At 40.5% G+C, this 12407-nt stretch overlaps 1 protein-coding gene across 1 annotated transcript in view; it reads left to right on the forward strand.

Annotated features, from left to right (window-relative positions):
* Positions 1-12407, forward strand: part of LOC128666887 (cytochrome P450 2G1) — a 115093-nt gene that overhangs the window by 98347 nt on the left and 4339 nt on the right. The window lies entirely within an intron of this gene.

Below are 12407 nucleotides of genomic sequence, written 5' to 3' on the forward strand. Positions count from 1 at the left end.
ATATAGACATTAGTTATAGCTACAAAAAGCTAGTAGGAAGCTATCTCAAATAAATAAGGCAGATAAAGCCAATACTATCACACACATACATCTTTTAATGTCAAGTTTCAACATTGCACTTGTATAATCTTGATATTGGACCCTCAGCTTAAGTTGACAGTCTAATCACAAATATAAGGTGAACAAATCCTGTTACATTAGATGTAGTAGACCATAGAAAACACATCAGCTGGAGGCTGGATTCTTATTCACCAAAGTTTAATGCAGGGGAAGTCATATTTAAATTATATAAGCTCATTGTAGTAAATAACAAACAAGGTAACTGGAACAAGAAGTGCTGTAATTCTGTAGCAATCTGCTAATATATGGTCAGACAGTGAGTTGAAAACAGGGAACCTGGAACAAGAGGTACTGCAATGCTTAAACAAACTGGTAAATGTTTGCAGATTGCCAAGTTTACAGTACAGTGAACAAAAGAGGTTTCACAATACCAGTGTCCAATAAGTGCAGTCTGATAAATTAAGTAGGTTCATACACATGTATTTAGGAATCAAGAAGTTACACTGTAGTCATTTTCAATAGTCACAATCCAGTGAAGCATGAATGTTCATAAACAAGTTTTCAGACAAAAAGGTAAAGGGAAAGCAGCTAATGATATTCTGTAGCCAGCAGGGTCAAGTATAAAACATTTAATTATATATACAATGTTCAGTTGTATAGCCAGTAATTATATATGCATCAATGTAAATATACCTATTACTCCTTAAAGGGATATGAAAACTAAAACTATTCTTTCATGATTCAGACAGAGCATACAATTCTAAACAACTTTCCAATTTACTACTATTAACAATTTCCTTCTCAATATAAGGAGTGTCCATGGCTTCATTCGTTACTGTTGGGAAATGCTGAACCTGGCCACCAAGAGGAGGCAAAAACACCCCAGCTAAAGGCTTAAATACTTCCCCTATCCCCCAGTCATTCTTTGCCTTTCGTCAACGGAGGATGGCAGAGAAGTGTCAGAAGATTTCTGAGTTGTTCCTTAGGAGAGATATATGCCTTTGTTATGTAACTGGAGTTTTAAGTAGTCTTGTTAGCCTCTGAGAGCATTGACGAAAGTTAGAGTCTGGAGACGCAGGGAGAGTCTTGCTGCAAACTCATCCAGATTACCTGCTAACAGCTCCTTAAGCAACCAGTGTTGATGAGTTTCACTGTCTGCTTTCTTCACTCAAGTCCATGTCAGGTGCGATGCTACAAGACTGTCACACTTGAGAGGCTGTGTTTCTGTTCCACAGCATAGATTCTGGTAAGATCGTTTAAATTTTTACTTATGTTAAAATTGCTGAATACAGGGTCACAGTGTGATTCCTTTTATCTTTAAAGAATCATGGTTTAATATCTCTTGAGCGAGGTTATTGAAAAGCGGGGATTAATCAAATGTGTAACTTTGATTTTATGCTGCTTTATGTGTGAGAATTATTTTAGTTTTTTGGGCTCATAGACTGTTGTTATGTGGTAATGGAATATACAGGTTTTTACTTTCACTTTGAACGCTGCGCAGCTTGTAGCTTGGCGCACTTTTTTATAGCAGGGTAGTCCTGCCTTGCACACCACGTGACCTGTTGTGGTCACACTTTCGTTTTCTCTTTCCTGAGCGAGCTAGCTGTCGGAGAGGTAGCTTCTTTTCTGAATGCCTGGGTCTAGGAGGTGGTGAGTGCCCCAGTCACTGGGGGTATAAAGGTGCCGTTTTGTGAGAAATAAAAAGTAATTTATTCTGTATCCAACTGTTAGCTCAAGCTATGGAGGAGTCTGATATGCTTGAGGGTAATCCCTCTGTTCCTAATAGTAATACCTGTCTATATTGTGAGGAGGCCTTGGTGTGCCCGCCCTCTTAACTATGTTCCATATGCATCAACAAGGTTATTATGTCTAAGAAGGTTAACCCCTTTAGTACTCGCCGTCCCTTGAGGTGCATACCCATCAGTCATCTCCATTGTGACATGCAGCTTTCTGTAGCACGCCTGATCCTCCGTCTGGAGGGAGCCTTTTACCATCGAACTTTACCGTGCGGTTAAAAATGGAGGTGCTTAGTGCTTTACCTCGCCCAAGCAAAAGGTTAAACATTGCTAGCTCTCCAGTCCAGGGGACATCCAGTGATTTAATACCTGTACCTGTAAAAATGGCGAACATTATTAAAAACGAGTGGGATAGAATTGAATATTCCTTTTCCCCTTCGTCTGCCTTTAAAAAATTATTCCCGGTCCCGAACTCTCAGCCGGAGTTGTGGGGTTCCATCCCTATGGTGGATGGTGCTATTTCCAAGTTAGCTAAGCATACTATTATCCCTCTTGAGGATAGCTCATCTTTCAGAGAGCTGATGGATAAGAAGATGGAAACTTTTCTCAGTAAAATGTTTCAGCATACGTATATTTATTTCAACCGGCAGCGGCTGTTGATTCAGTTGCTGGAGCTGCGGCCTACTGGTGTGACTCCTTAGCGGATTTGATCGAGGTGGAGGGTCCCCTTGATGTTATCCAAGAAAGAATTAAGTCTTTGAGAATTGCTAATGATTTTATCTGTGATGCAAACATGCAGATTATTCGCCTGAATTCTAAAATCTCTGGTTTCTCAGTACAGACATGTCGGGCACTCTGGCTGAAGTCCTGGTCTGCGGACATGACTTCTAAGTCTAGACTACTTTCCCTCCCCTTTAAGGGAAACATTTTATTTGGTCCAGGCCTGGACTCCATTATCTCCATGGTTACAGGGGGCAAGGGTGTCTTCCTACCACAGGATAAAAAGAACAAATCTAAGGGACAAAAAAGTCCCAACTTCAACAGTCCTCCTCTAAGCCTGAGCAAACCAAGAGCACTTAGAAACCTGCTCAATCCTAGAATAAATCCAAGCAGAACAAGAAGCCCGCTGATAACAAGTTGGCATGAAGGGGCAACTCCTGATCCAGAGCTGGATCACGTAGGGGGCAGACTGTCACTGTTTTCAAATGCTTGATCCAGGGACGTGCAGGTTCCGTGGATCCTGGAGGTCATAGCTCAGGGATACAAGATAGGTTTCAAATCTCATCCACCCAAGGGCAGATTTCTCCTCTCAAGCCTGTCTTCAAAACCAGAAAAGAGGGAAGCCTTTCTGGGGTGCATGCGGGATCTGTCCTCCTTAGGGGTCATTGTCCCGGTTCCTATCGTAGAAAGAGGTTTGGGATACTACTCAAGAAGGAGAGAACTTTCCGCCCGATTCTGGACCTAAAGTGCTTAAACAAGTTTTTGAATGTTCCCTCGTTCAAGATGGAGACAATAAGGTTCATTCTTCCTCTAGTTCAGGAAGACAGTTCATGACCACTATAAATCTAAAGGATGCCTACCTTCATGTTCTAAACCACTTCCAGTTCCTAAGGTTTGCGTTCCTGGATCAGCACTTCCAGTTCATTGCACTTCTGTTTGGTCTAGCTACTGCCCTAAGAATCTTTACAAAGGTTCTAGGGGCTCTCCTGGCCATCGCCAGAACTCAAGGTATAGCAGTATCTCCCTACTTGGATGACATTCTGGTTCAAGCACCATCCCTTTGTCTAGCAGAGGACAATTCGGTATCTCTTCTCTCACTTCTTCAAACACATGGATGAAAGATAAACTTAGAGAGGAGTTCCCTTATTCCGAGCACCAGGGTAGAATTCCTGGGTACTATAATAGACTCAATATCCATAAGGATATTTCTAACTGACCAGAGACGTTGCAAGCTAGCTTCGGCATGTCTTGCCCTCCGGACCTCCTTAAGGCCATCTGTGGCTCAGTGTATGGAGGTAATTGGGCTCATGGTGTCCAGCATGGACATAATTCCCTTTGCCAGGTTTTGTCTCAGACCGTTACAACTGTGCATGCTGAGACAGTGGAACGACGATCATTCGGATCTGTCTCAATAGATTTCCCTGGACAAACGGTCGTGAGAACTGCTCTCTTGGTGGCTCTGTCCAGATCATCCCAGGAGATTGTGACTACGGACGCGTGTCTCTCAGGATGGGGAGCTGTTTGGAGTGCCAAGAAGGCACAGGGCCTGTGGTCTCAGGAGGAATGCTACCTCCCGATCAACATTCTGGAACTTTGAGCAATCTACAATGCTCTAAAGGCTTGGCCTTTTCTGGGTTCATCACGGTTTATCAGATTCCAATCAGACAATATAACCTCAGTGGCTTACATCAAACATCAAGGGGGAATGAGAAGCTCCCTAGTGATGAGGGAAGTATCTGGGATTCTGGAGTGTGCGGAGGCCCATGGCTGTTCGCTGTCAGCGATCCACATTCCGGGTGTGGATAACTGGGAAGCTGATTTTCTCAGCAGACAATCCTTTCATCCGGGGGAATGGTCTCTCCATCCTGAAGTGTTTGCAGAGATATGCTACATGTGGGAGATGCCAGAGATAGATCTCATGGCGTCTCGTCTCAATACCAAACTACCCAGATATGGGTCGAGGTCCAGGGATCCTCAGGCGGAGCTAATAGATGCATTAGCGGTGCCTTGGAGGTACAGTCTAATCTACCTTTTTTCCACCAATACCACTCCTTCCTCGGGTAGTGGCCTGCATCAAGCAGGAGCAGGCATCAATAATACTGATTGCTTCATCGTGGCCAAGAAGGACGTGGTTTGCGGATCTAGTGAGGATGTCATCTTCTCCTCCATGGAAGTTACCTTGTTGCAGGGATCTGCTGGAACAGGGTCCTTTTGTTCATCAAAATCTAGATTCTTTGAGGCTGACTGCGTGGAGATTGAATGCTTAGTCCTTGCCAAGAGAGGGTTTTCTGAGAGAGATATTGATTCTCTCATTCAAGCTTGTAAGGTGGTTACTCATTGCATCTATCATAAGGTGTGGAGAACCTACTTATTCTGGTGTGAAGAGCGTGGATTTACTTGGCATAAAGTTAAGGTTGCCAGGATTCTATTGTTTCTCCAGGATGGTCTGGAGAAGGGTCTTTCAGCCAGTTCCCTGAGGGGACAGATTTCGGCCTTGTCTGTTTTACTGCACAAGAGGCTCTCTGAGCTTCCAGATGTTCAGTCTTTTGTTAAGGTTCTGATTTGGATCAGACCTGTGTTAAGAATCTGAATCTGGTTCTTAAAGTTTTGCAACGGGCTCCGTTTCAGCCTATGCATGAAATTTACATTAAGTTGTTGTCCTGGAAAGTTATTTTTCTACTGGCTATTGCTTCGGCGCGCAGAGTATCTGAAATTGCTGCCTTGCAATGTTAGCCTCCTTATCTGGTCTTCCATTTGGATAAGGCTGTCCTACGTACTAAGTTAGGGTTTCTCCCTAAAGTCGTGTCAGACCGCAACATCAATCAAGAGATTGTGGTCCCTTCTTTGTGTCCTAATCCTTCTTCTTAGAAGTAACGTTTACTTCATAATTTGGACGTGGTTTGTGCCTTGAAGTTTTATCTTCAAGCTACTAAGGATTTTAGACAAACTTCTTCCTTGTTTGTGGCATATTCTAGGAAGCGTAAGGGTCAGAAGGTCTCTTCGACTTCTGTATCTTTTTGGTTGAGGAGTCGTATCCGCTTAGCTTATGAAACAGTGGGACATAGACCTCCTCAGAGAATTAAGGCTCATTCTACTAGAGCAGTGGCTTCCTCTTGGGCCTTTAAGAATGAGGCCTCTATAGATCAGATTTGTAAGGCGGCTACCTGGTCCTCCTTACACACTTTTTCTAAATTTTTCAAGTTTGATGTTTTTTTCGTGAGAAAGGTTTTGCAGGCTGTGGTGCCCTCAGATTAGGGTCCGCCTCTATTTTTGTCCCTCCCGTTATTATTCAGTGTCCTCAAGAGACCAGGTTTTTCAAGGCTTTTACAGCCTACAGCTCACCAGGAACGTACAGTCTATTTGATAGGGAGATGGAGGGCTCTGACCGCGGAATCGTTATGAGAACTGTATACTGCATACTATGGTCTGGTGAGCTGTAGGCTGTTAAAGCCTTGAAAAACCTGGTCTCTTGTTCATTAATTTATGGACGCTGTGCTGATTGATTGATTTCTTTCTGTCCGCTTATGCACTCAGGATCTTCTGTGCTTTTTCGCCTGATTCTAACCCATAACCACTCATGCTATAACAAGTTTCTTCATAGCATTACTAATAAGAGACTGTGTGCTTATTATTCATCCTTGCTTTACTATGCAACTGCTTTTCATATGTTGATGCACTAGCACGCCGGGAGTGTGCATATGGTTTCAGGACATCAGTATCTAACTCTAATTAGAGTGTGGAACAGCTTTGTATATAACTTGTTATGTGATTATGCTGCTATTCATTATATATGATTATTGCTGTTATGTATGATACCCAATACTGTGCACTTTCTACTCTTATGTTTGTGGCTATGATTAACTGTGGTATAGTTTAGACCCATGGGTTTTGTTATTAATGTATCCTATCTTATACCGGTATATTTAATTATACATGGCCCTATTCTTTTAAGTATTTAGGATTGCTCACATTTATTGTATTTTTTTCTGGTTATTTGAACCTATTTATATATGTTAGTTTATAGATTAGGATTGTAGAGATTTAATAAATGCTTTGCTTTTTTCTGATCTGACCTGGTGGCTCCATGTGAATTTTTGCACAACTATGTTATTTTGGTAATAGTGGTTTATATTTAGTGTGTGCTGGAATAACCCTTCTATTTGTTTTTCTTATTTAATTCATACTATAGTTCCTGGGTTCCGTGCATTGGTTCACCTGCTGGTATTCAGTTTGTCAGGTGTTCCATAACTATATACTTTATATCCTTTTTAGAGCGGGTGCTATTGTTCTGTTGGCTCTTTATAAATTAATAATAATAATATATATTTACACAATATTTTTTCATATATAACATAGTCATATAATGAGTAATCCTACATACAGAGATGTGAAGAAACTTGTATATATCATGTAATTACTCATAGGCATAGTTATAAAACATTTTATCACATCCAAACTGTTATATAATTTCCTAAATATAAAGGCGGATGTTTACCTAGCCTGAATTTAGGAAATGTAAAAACTGACACTTTTCAAATTATTCTTATATTTTAGCTTTTTGGAGTTGGAGATACCGGGGCCTATTTATCAAGCTGTCAACCGCAAATAGGCCGGAATTCCCCAGCGTAATTGTGGCGAGCCTGATTCCCCTTATGTTTCGAAGCCTACAGACCGGCAAAAGTTGAAATCTGTGACATAACATACGATCCGCCGGTCTCAATCCGACACAGATCGATGCTTACGTCACTACAGATGTTCCGAATGCAAATTCGGCACTATCTGACTACTTTTGCTAGTTATCAAATACCTGCCAGGTACGCTCGCCACTATTCCGGCCCAGCGTACCTGGTTTTCAATCCACCGCCCTGGAGGCCGCGGATACCATAGGAATCAATGGGAGTCTGAAAGCAGCGAAAGCTCATGTTCGCTGCTGCCTGATATCCCATTGATTCCTATGGGAGAAAAGTTACGTTTACACCTAACACCTTAACATAAACCCCGAGTCTAAACACCCCTAATCTGCAGCCCTGACACCGCCGCCACCTACATTAAAGTATTAACCCCTATCCTGCCGCTCATGGAGCCCACCACAACTAAATAAAGTTATTAACCCCTAAACCCCTGGCCTCCCACATCACTACCACTTACAAAACCTATTAACCCATAAACCGCCAGCCCCCAACATCGCCATAAAACATCGCCATAAACTAAATTAAACTGTTAACCCCTAAACCTAACAACCCGCTAACTTTATATTAAATATTAACTCATCACTATCTTATAATAAATTTAAACTTACCTTTAGAATTAAATTAAACTAAACTATGCTAAACTATTAGTTAACCTACCCTAACTATTATACTAAAATTTCATTAAACTATATTAAACTAATAATTAATCTACCCTATCATACTAAAATTACATTAAAATACAAATTAAATTAACTATATTATATATTTAAACACCTAACCCTACTCAAATAATTTAAATCTACAATAAAAAAATTACAAAGTTACAAAAAACTAACAACTAAGTTACAAAAAATAACAAACACTAAGTTAAAAAATGTTTTATCAAAGATTTAAACTAATTACACCTAATCTAAGAGCCCTATGAAAATAAAAAAGCCCCCCCCAAAATAATAAAACCCCTAACCTACAATAAAATACCAATGGCCCTTAAAAGGGCCTTTTGCGGGGCATTGCCCCAAAGATCTCAGCTCTTTTAACTGACAATAAAGATACAAATACCCCCCCAACAGTAAAACCCACCACCCACACAACCAAACCCCCCAAATAAAATCCTATCTAAAAAACCTAAGCTCCCCATTGCCCTGAAAAGGGCATTTGGATGGGCATTGCCCTTAAAAGAGCATTTAGCTCTTTTTCCGCCCAAAGTCCCTAATCTAAAATTAAAATCCACCCAATAAACCCTTAAAAAAACCTAACACTAACCCCCGAAGATCCACTTACAGTTTGTGAAGACCCGACATCCATCCTCAACGAAGCCGGCAGAAGTCTTCATCCAAGCGGGCCGAAGTCTTCGTCCAAGCCGGCAGAAGTCTTCATCCAGACGGCATCTTCTATCTTCATCCATCCGGCGCGGAGCGGCTCCATCTTCAAGACATCCAGCACGGAGCATCCTCTTCGTTCGATGTCTTCTTGAACAATGAAGTTTACCTTTAAATGACGTCATCCAAGATGGCGTCCCTTAGATTCCGATTGGCTGATAGAATTCTATTAGCCAATCGGAATAAAGGTTGAAAAAATCCTATTGGCTGTTGCAATCAGCCAATAGGATTGAGCTTTCATCCTATTGGCTGATCCAATCAGCCAATAGGATTGAGCTCACATTCTATTGGCTTATTGGATCAGCCAATAGGATGAAAGCTCAATCCTATTGGCTGATTGCAACAGCCAATAGGATTTTTTCAACCTTAATTCCGATAGGCTGAATTCTATCAGCCAATTGGAATCTAAGGGATGCCATCTTGGATAACGTAATTTAAAGGGAAACTTCATTGTTCAAGAAGATGTCGAACGAAGAGGATGCTCCGCACCAGATGTCTTGAAGATGGAGCCGCTCCGCTCTGGATGGATGAAGATAGAAGATGCCGTCTGGATGAAGACTTCTGCCGGCTTGGATGAAGACTTCAGCCCGCTTGGATGAAGACTTCGGCCTGCTTGGATGAAAACTTCTGCCGGCTTCAATGAGGATGGATGTTGGGTCTTCACAAACTGTAAGTGGATCTTCGGAGGTTAGGGTTAGGTTTTTTTAAGGGTTTATTGGGTGGGTTTTAATTTTAGATTAGGGACTTTGGGCGGAAAAAGAGCTAAATGCCCTTTTAAGGGCAATGCCCATCCAAATGCCCTTTTCAGGTCAATGGGCAGCTTAGGTTTTTTAGATAGGATTTTATTTGGGGGGTTTGGTTGTGTGGGTGGTGGGTTTTACTGTTGGGAGGGTATTTGTATCTTTATTGCCAGGTAAAAGAGCTGTGATCTTTGGGGCAATGCCCCGCAAAAGGCCCTTTTAAGGGCCATTGGTAGTTTATTGTAGGTTAGGGGTTTTATTATTTTGGGGGGGCTTTTTTATTTTCATAGGCCTCTTAGATTAGGTGTAATTAGTTTAAATCTTCAATAAAAAAATTTTGTGTAACTTATTGTTTATTTTTTTTATAACTTAGTGTTTGTTATTTTTTGTAACTTAGTTGTTAGATTTTTATAACTTTGTAATTTTTTATTGTAGATTTAAATTATTTTAGAAGGGTTAGGTGTTTAGATATAGAATATAGTTAATTTAATTTGCATTTTAATGTAATTTTAGTATAATAGTTAGGGTAGATTAATTATTAGTTTAATATAGTTTAATGTAATTTTAGTATAATAGTTAGGGTAGATTAATTATTAGTTTAATATAGTTTAATGTAATTTTAGTATAATAGTTAGGGTAGATTAATTATTAGATTAATATAGTTTAATGTAATTTTAGTATAATAGTTATGGTAGGTTAATTAATAGTTTAATATAGTTTAATTTAATTCTAAAGGTGTTTAAATTTATTATAAGATAGTGATGAGTTAATATTTAATATAAAGTTAGCAGGTTGTTAGGTTTAGTGGTTAATATCTTAATTTAGTTTATGGCGATGTGGGGGCTGGCGGTTTAGGGGTAAATAGGTTTACTAAGTGGTAGTGATATGGGAGGTTAGGGGTTTAGGGGTTAATACATTTATTTAGTTGCGGTGGGCTCTGGGAGCGGCGGGATAGGGGTTAATAACTTTATTAGAGTTGTGGTGGGCTCCGGGAGCGACGGTTTAGGGGTTAATAACTTTATTAGAGTTGTGGTGGGCTCCGGAAGTGGCGGGATAGGGGTTAAACAGTTTAGTATACTGGCGGTGTTTAGTGACAGTATACAAATAAAGCTGTGAAAAAGCCAAAGAGCAGCGAGATCGATGACTGCTAGTTAACAACAGTCCGCTGCTCATCGCCCCTTTCTTGGTGCACGGCTTTTTGACAGCTTTTTTGTTAAATATGGAGAACATATTTAGGTCAGCGGCCGCGATGTTAGGCAATGTCAGGAGAGCTTATTGGTGCCATCGAATGCAAGTAAGTTGACGACTTGATAAATAGGCCTCACTGACTCTGTAATAATTGGGTTTTATTGTAGGAGAAACGTGATTCACCAAGACATGTCATTGAACTTTCAAAAACATCTTTGGTAATTATTGCAGCTATTAAGGCTAGTAGAATGCTTGGTTGTATAGGTAGAAGTATCGGCAGCAGGAATATTAAAGTTCCTATACTACTTTACAGATCACTAGTTCGCACTGACAAGGAAGGGGCACTTCCTGGAGGCTATCCAGCATTTTATTGGTAGTGATGCACTTGTAGCAATGAGACAGGAAGAAAGGAAGTCTGTATGTGGGAGTGGAGCGTGTAGTGAACAGGCCAGGTGAAGGTGGTGGGAGCCTGCAAAGATTGTTGGCTGCAAAACAAGAGTCATTCACACCTGGGGGCACCTTGTCGGTACTAGTGCCTCCCTGGCAACACCACTGCAAGTTAATTAGGGTTTATCTTGAATATGGTGTAAAGTTCTTGAGATCATAAGGCACTATGTATTAAAGGGGTACAAACAAGGTGCCCAGCTTGGCAACTTGTCCCCTTGCTTTCATGGAAAAAAGCAGCGTAAACTATATGTCCACTGCCTGGAAATACTATTACACAAGGACATATTCGTGCAACACCACCCCTTGAGCTCAAGTGACCAATCAAACAAGAGCAGGGCCTGACAGTCACCATGAACAGATGTGTTAGATGACTGCTGTTACTCACTTTGCAGAAAGCAGGCTCACACATGCATCCACTGTTTTGTACATTGAGCTCCATATCTCTAGAATGATATAAGTAGACTAGATGGGCCTATGGTTCTTATCAGTAAACATGTAAATAAGTTTATATATGCATTTGATCTAATATATTTTGCTGATGGACCAGAGGAATTTTTTTTTTTTTCTAAGGGATGCCATCTTGGATAACGTAATTTAAAGGGAAACTTCATTGTTCAAGAAGATGTCGAACGAAGAGGATGCTCCGCACCAGATGTCTTGAAGATGGAGCCGCTCCGCTCCGGATGGATGAAGATAGAAGATGCCGTCTGGATGAAGACTTCTGCCGGCTTGGATGAAGACTTCAGCCCGCTTGGATGAAGACTTCGGCCTGCTTGGATGAAGACTTCTGCCGGCTTCAATGAGGATGGATGTTGGGTCTTCACAAACTGTAAGTGGATCTTCGGAGGTTAGGGTTAGGTTTTTATTAAGGGTTTATTGGGTGGGTTTTAATTTTAGATTAGGGACTTTGGGCGGAAAAAGAGCTAAATGCCCTTTTAAGGGCAATGCCCATCCAAATGCCCTTTTCAGGGCAATGGGCAGCTTAGGTTTTTTAGATAGGATTTTATTTGGGGGGTTTGGTTGTGTGGGTGGTGGTTTTTACTGTTGGGAGGGTATTTGTATCTTTATTGCCAGGTAAAAGAGCTGTGATCTTTGGGGCAATGCCCCGCAAAAGGCCCTTTTAAGGGCCATTGGTAGTTTATTGTAGGTTAGGGGTTTTATTATTTTGGGGGGGGGGGCTTTTTTATTTTCATAGGCCTCTTAGATTAGGTGTAATTAGTTTAAATCTTCGATAATTTTTTTTGTGTAACTTATTGTTTATTTTTTTTATAACTTAGTGTTTGTTATTTTTTGTAACTTAGTTGTTAGATTTTTATAACTTTGTAATTTTTTATTGTAGATTTAAATTATTTTAGAAGGGTTAGGTGTTTAGATATATAATATAGTTAATTTAATTTGCATTTTAATGTAATTTTAGTATAATAGTTAGGGTAGATTAATTATTAG

The sequence above is a fragment of the Bombina bombina genome, chromosome 7 (genome assembly GCF_027579735.1).
Source record: "Bombina bombina isolate aBomBom1 chromosome 7, aBomBom1.pri, whole genome shotgun sequence".
In the NCBI taxonomy this organism is placed as follows: domain Eukaryota; kingdom Metazoa; phylum Chordata; class Amphibia; order Anura; family Bombinatoridae; genus Bombina; species Bombina bombina.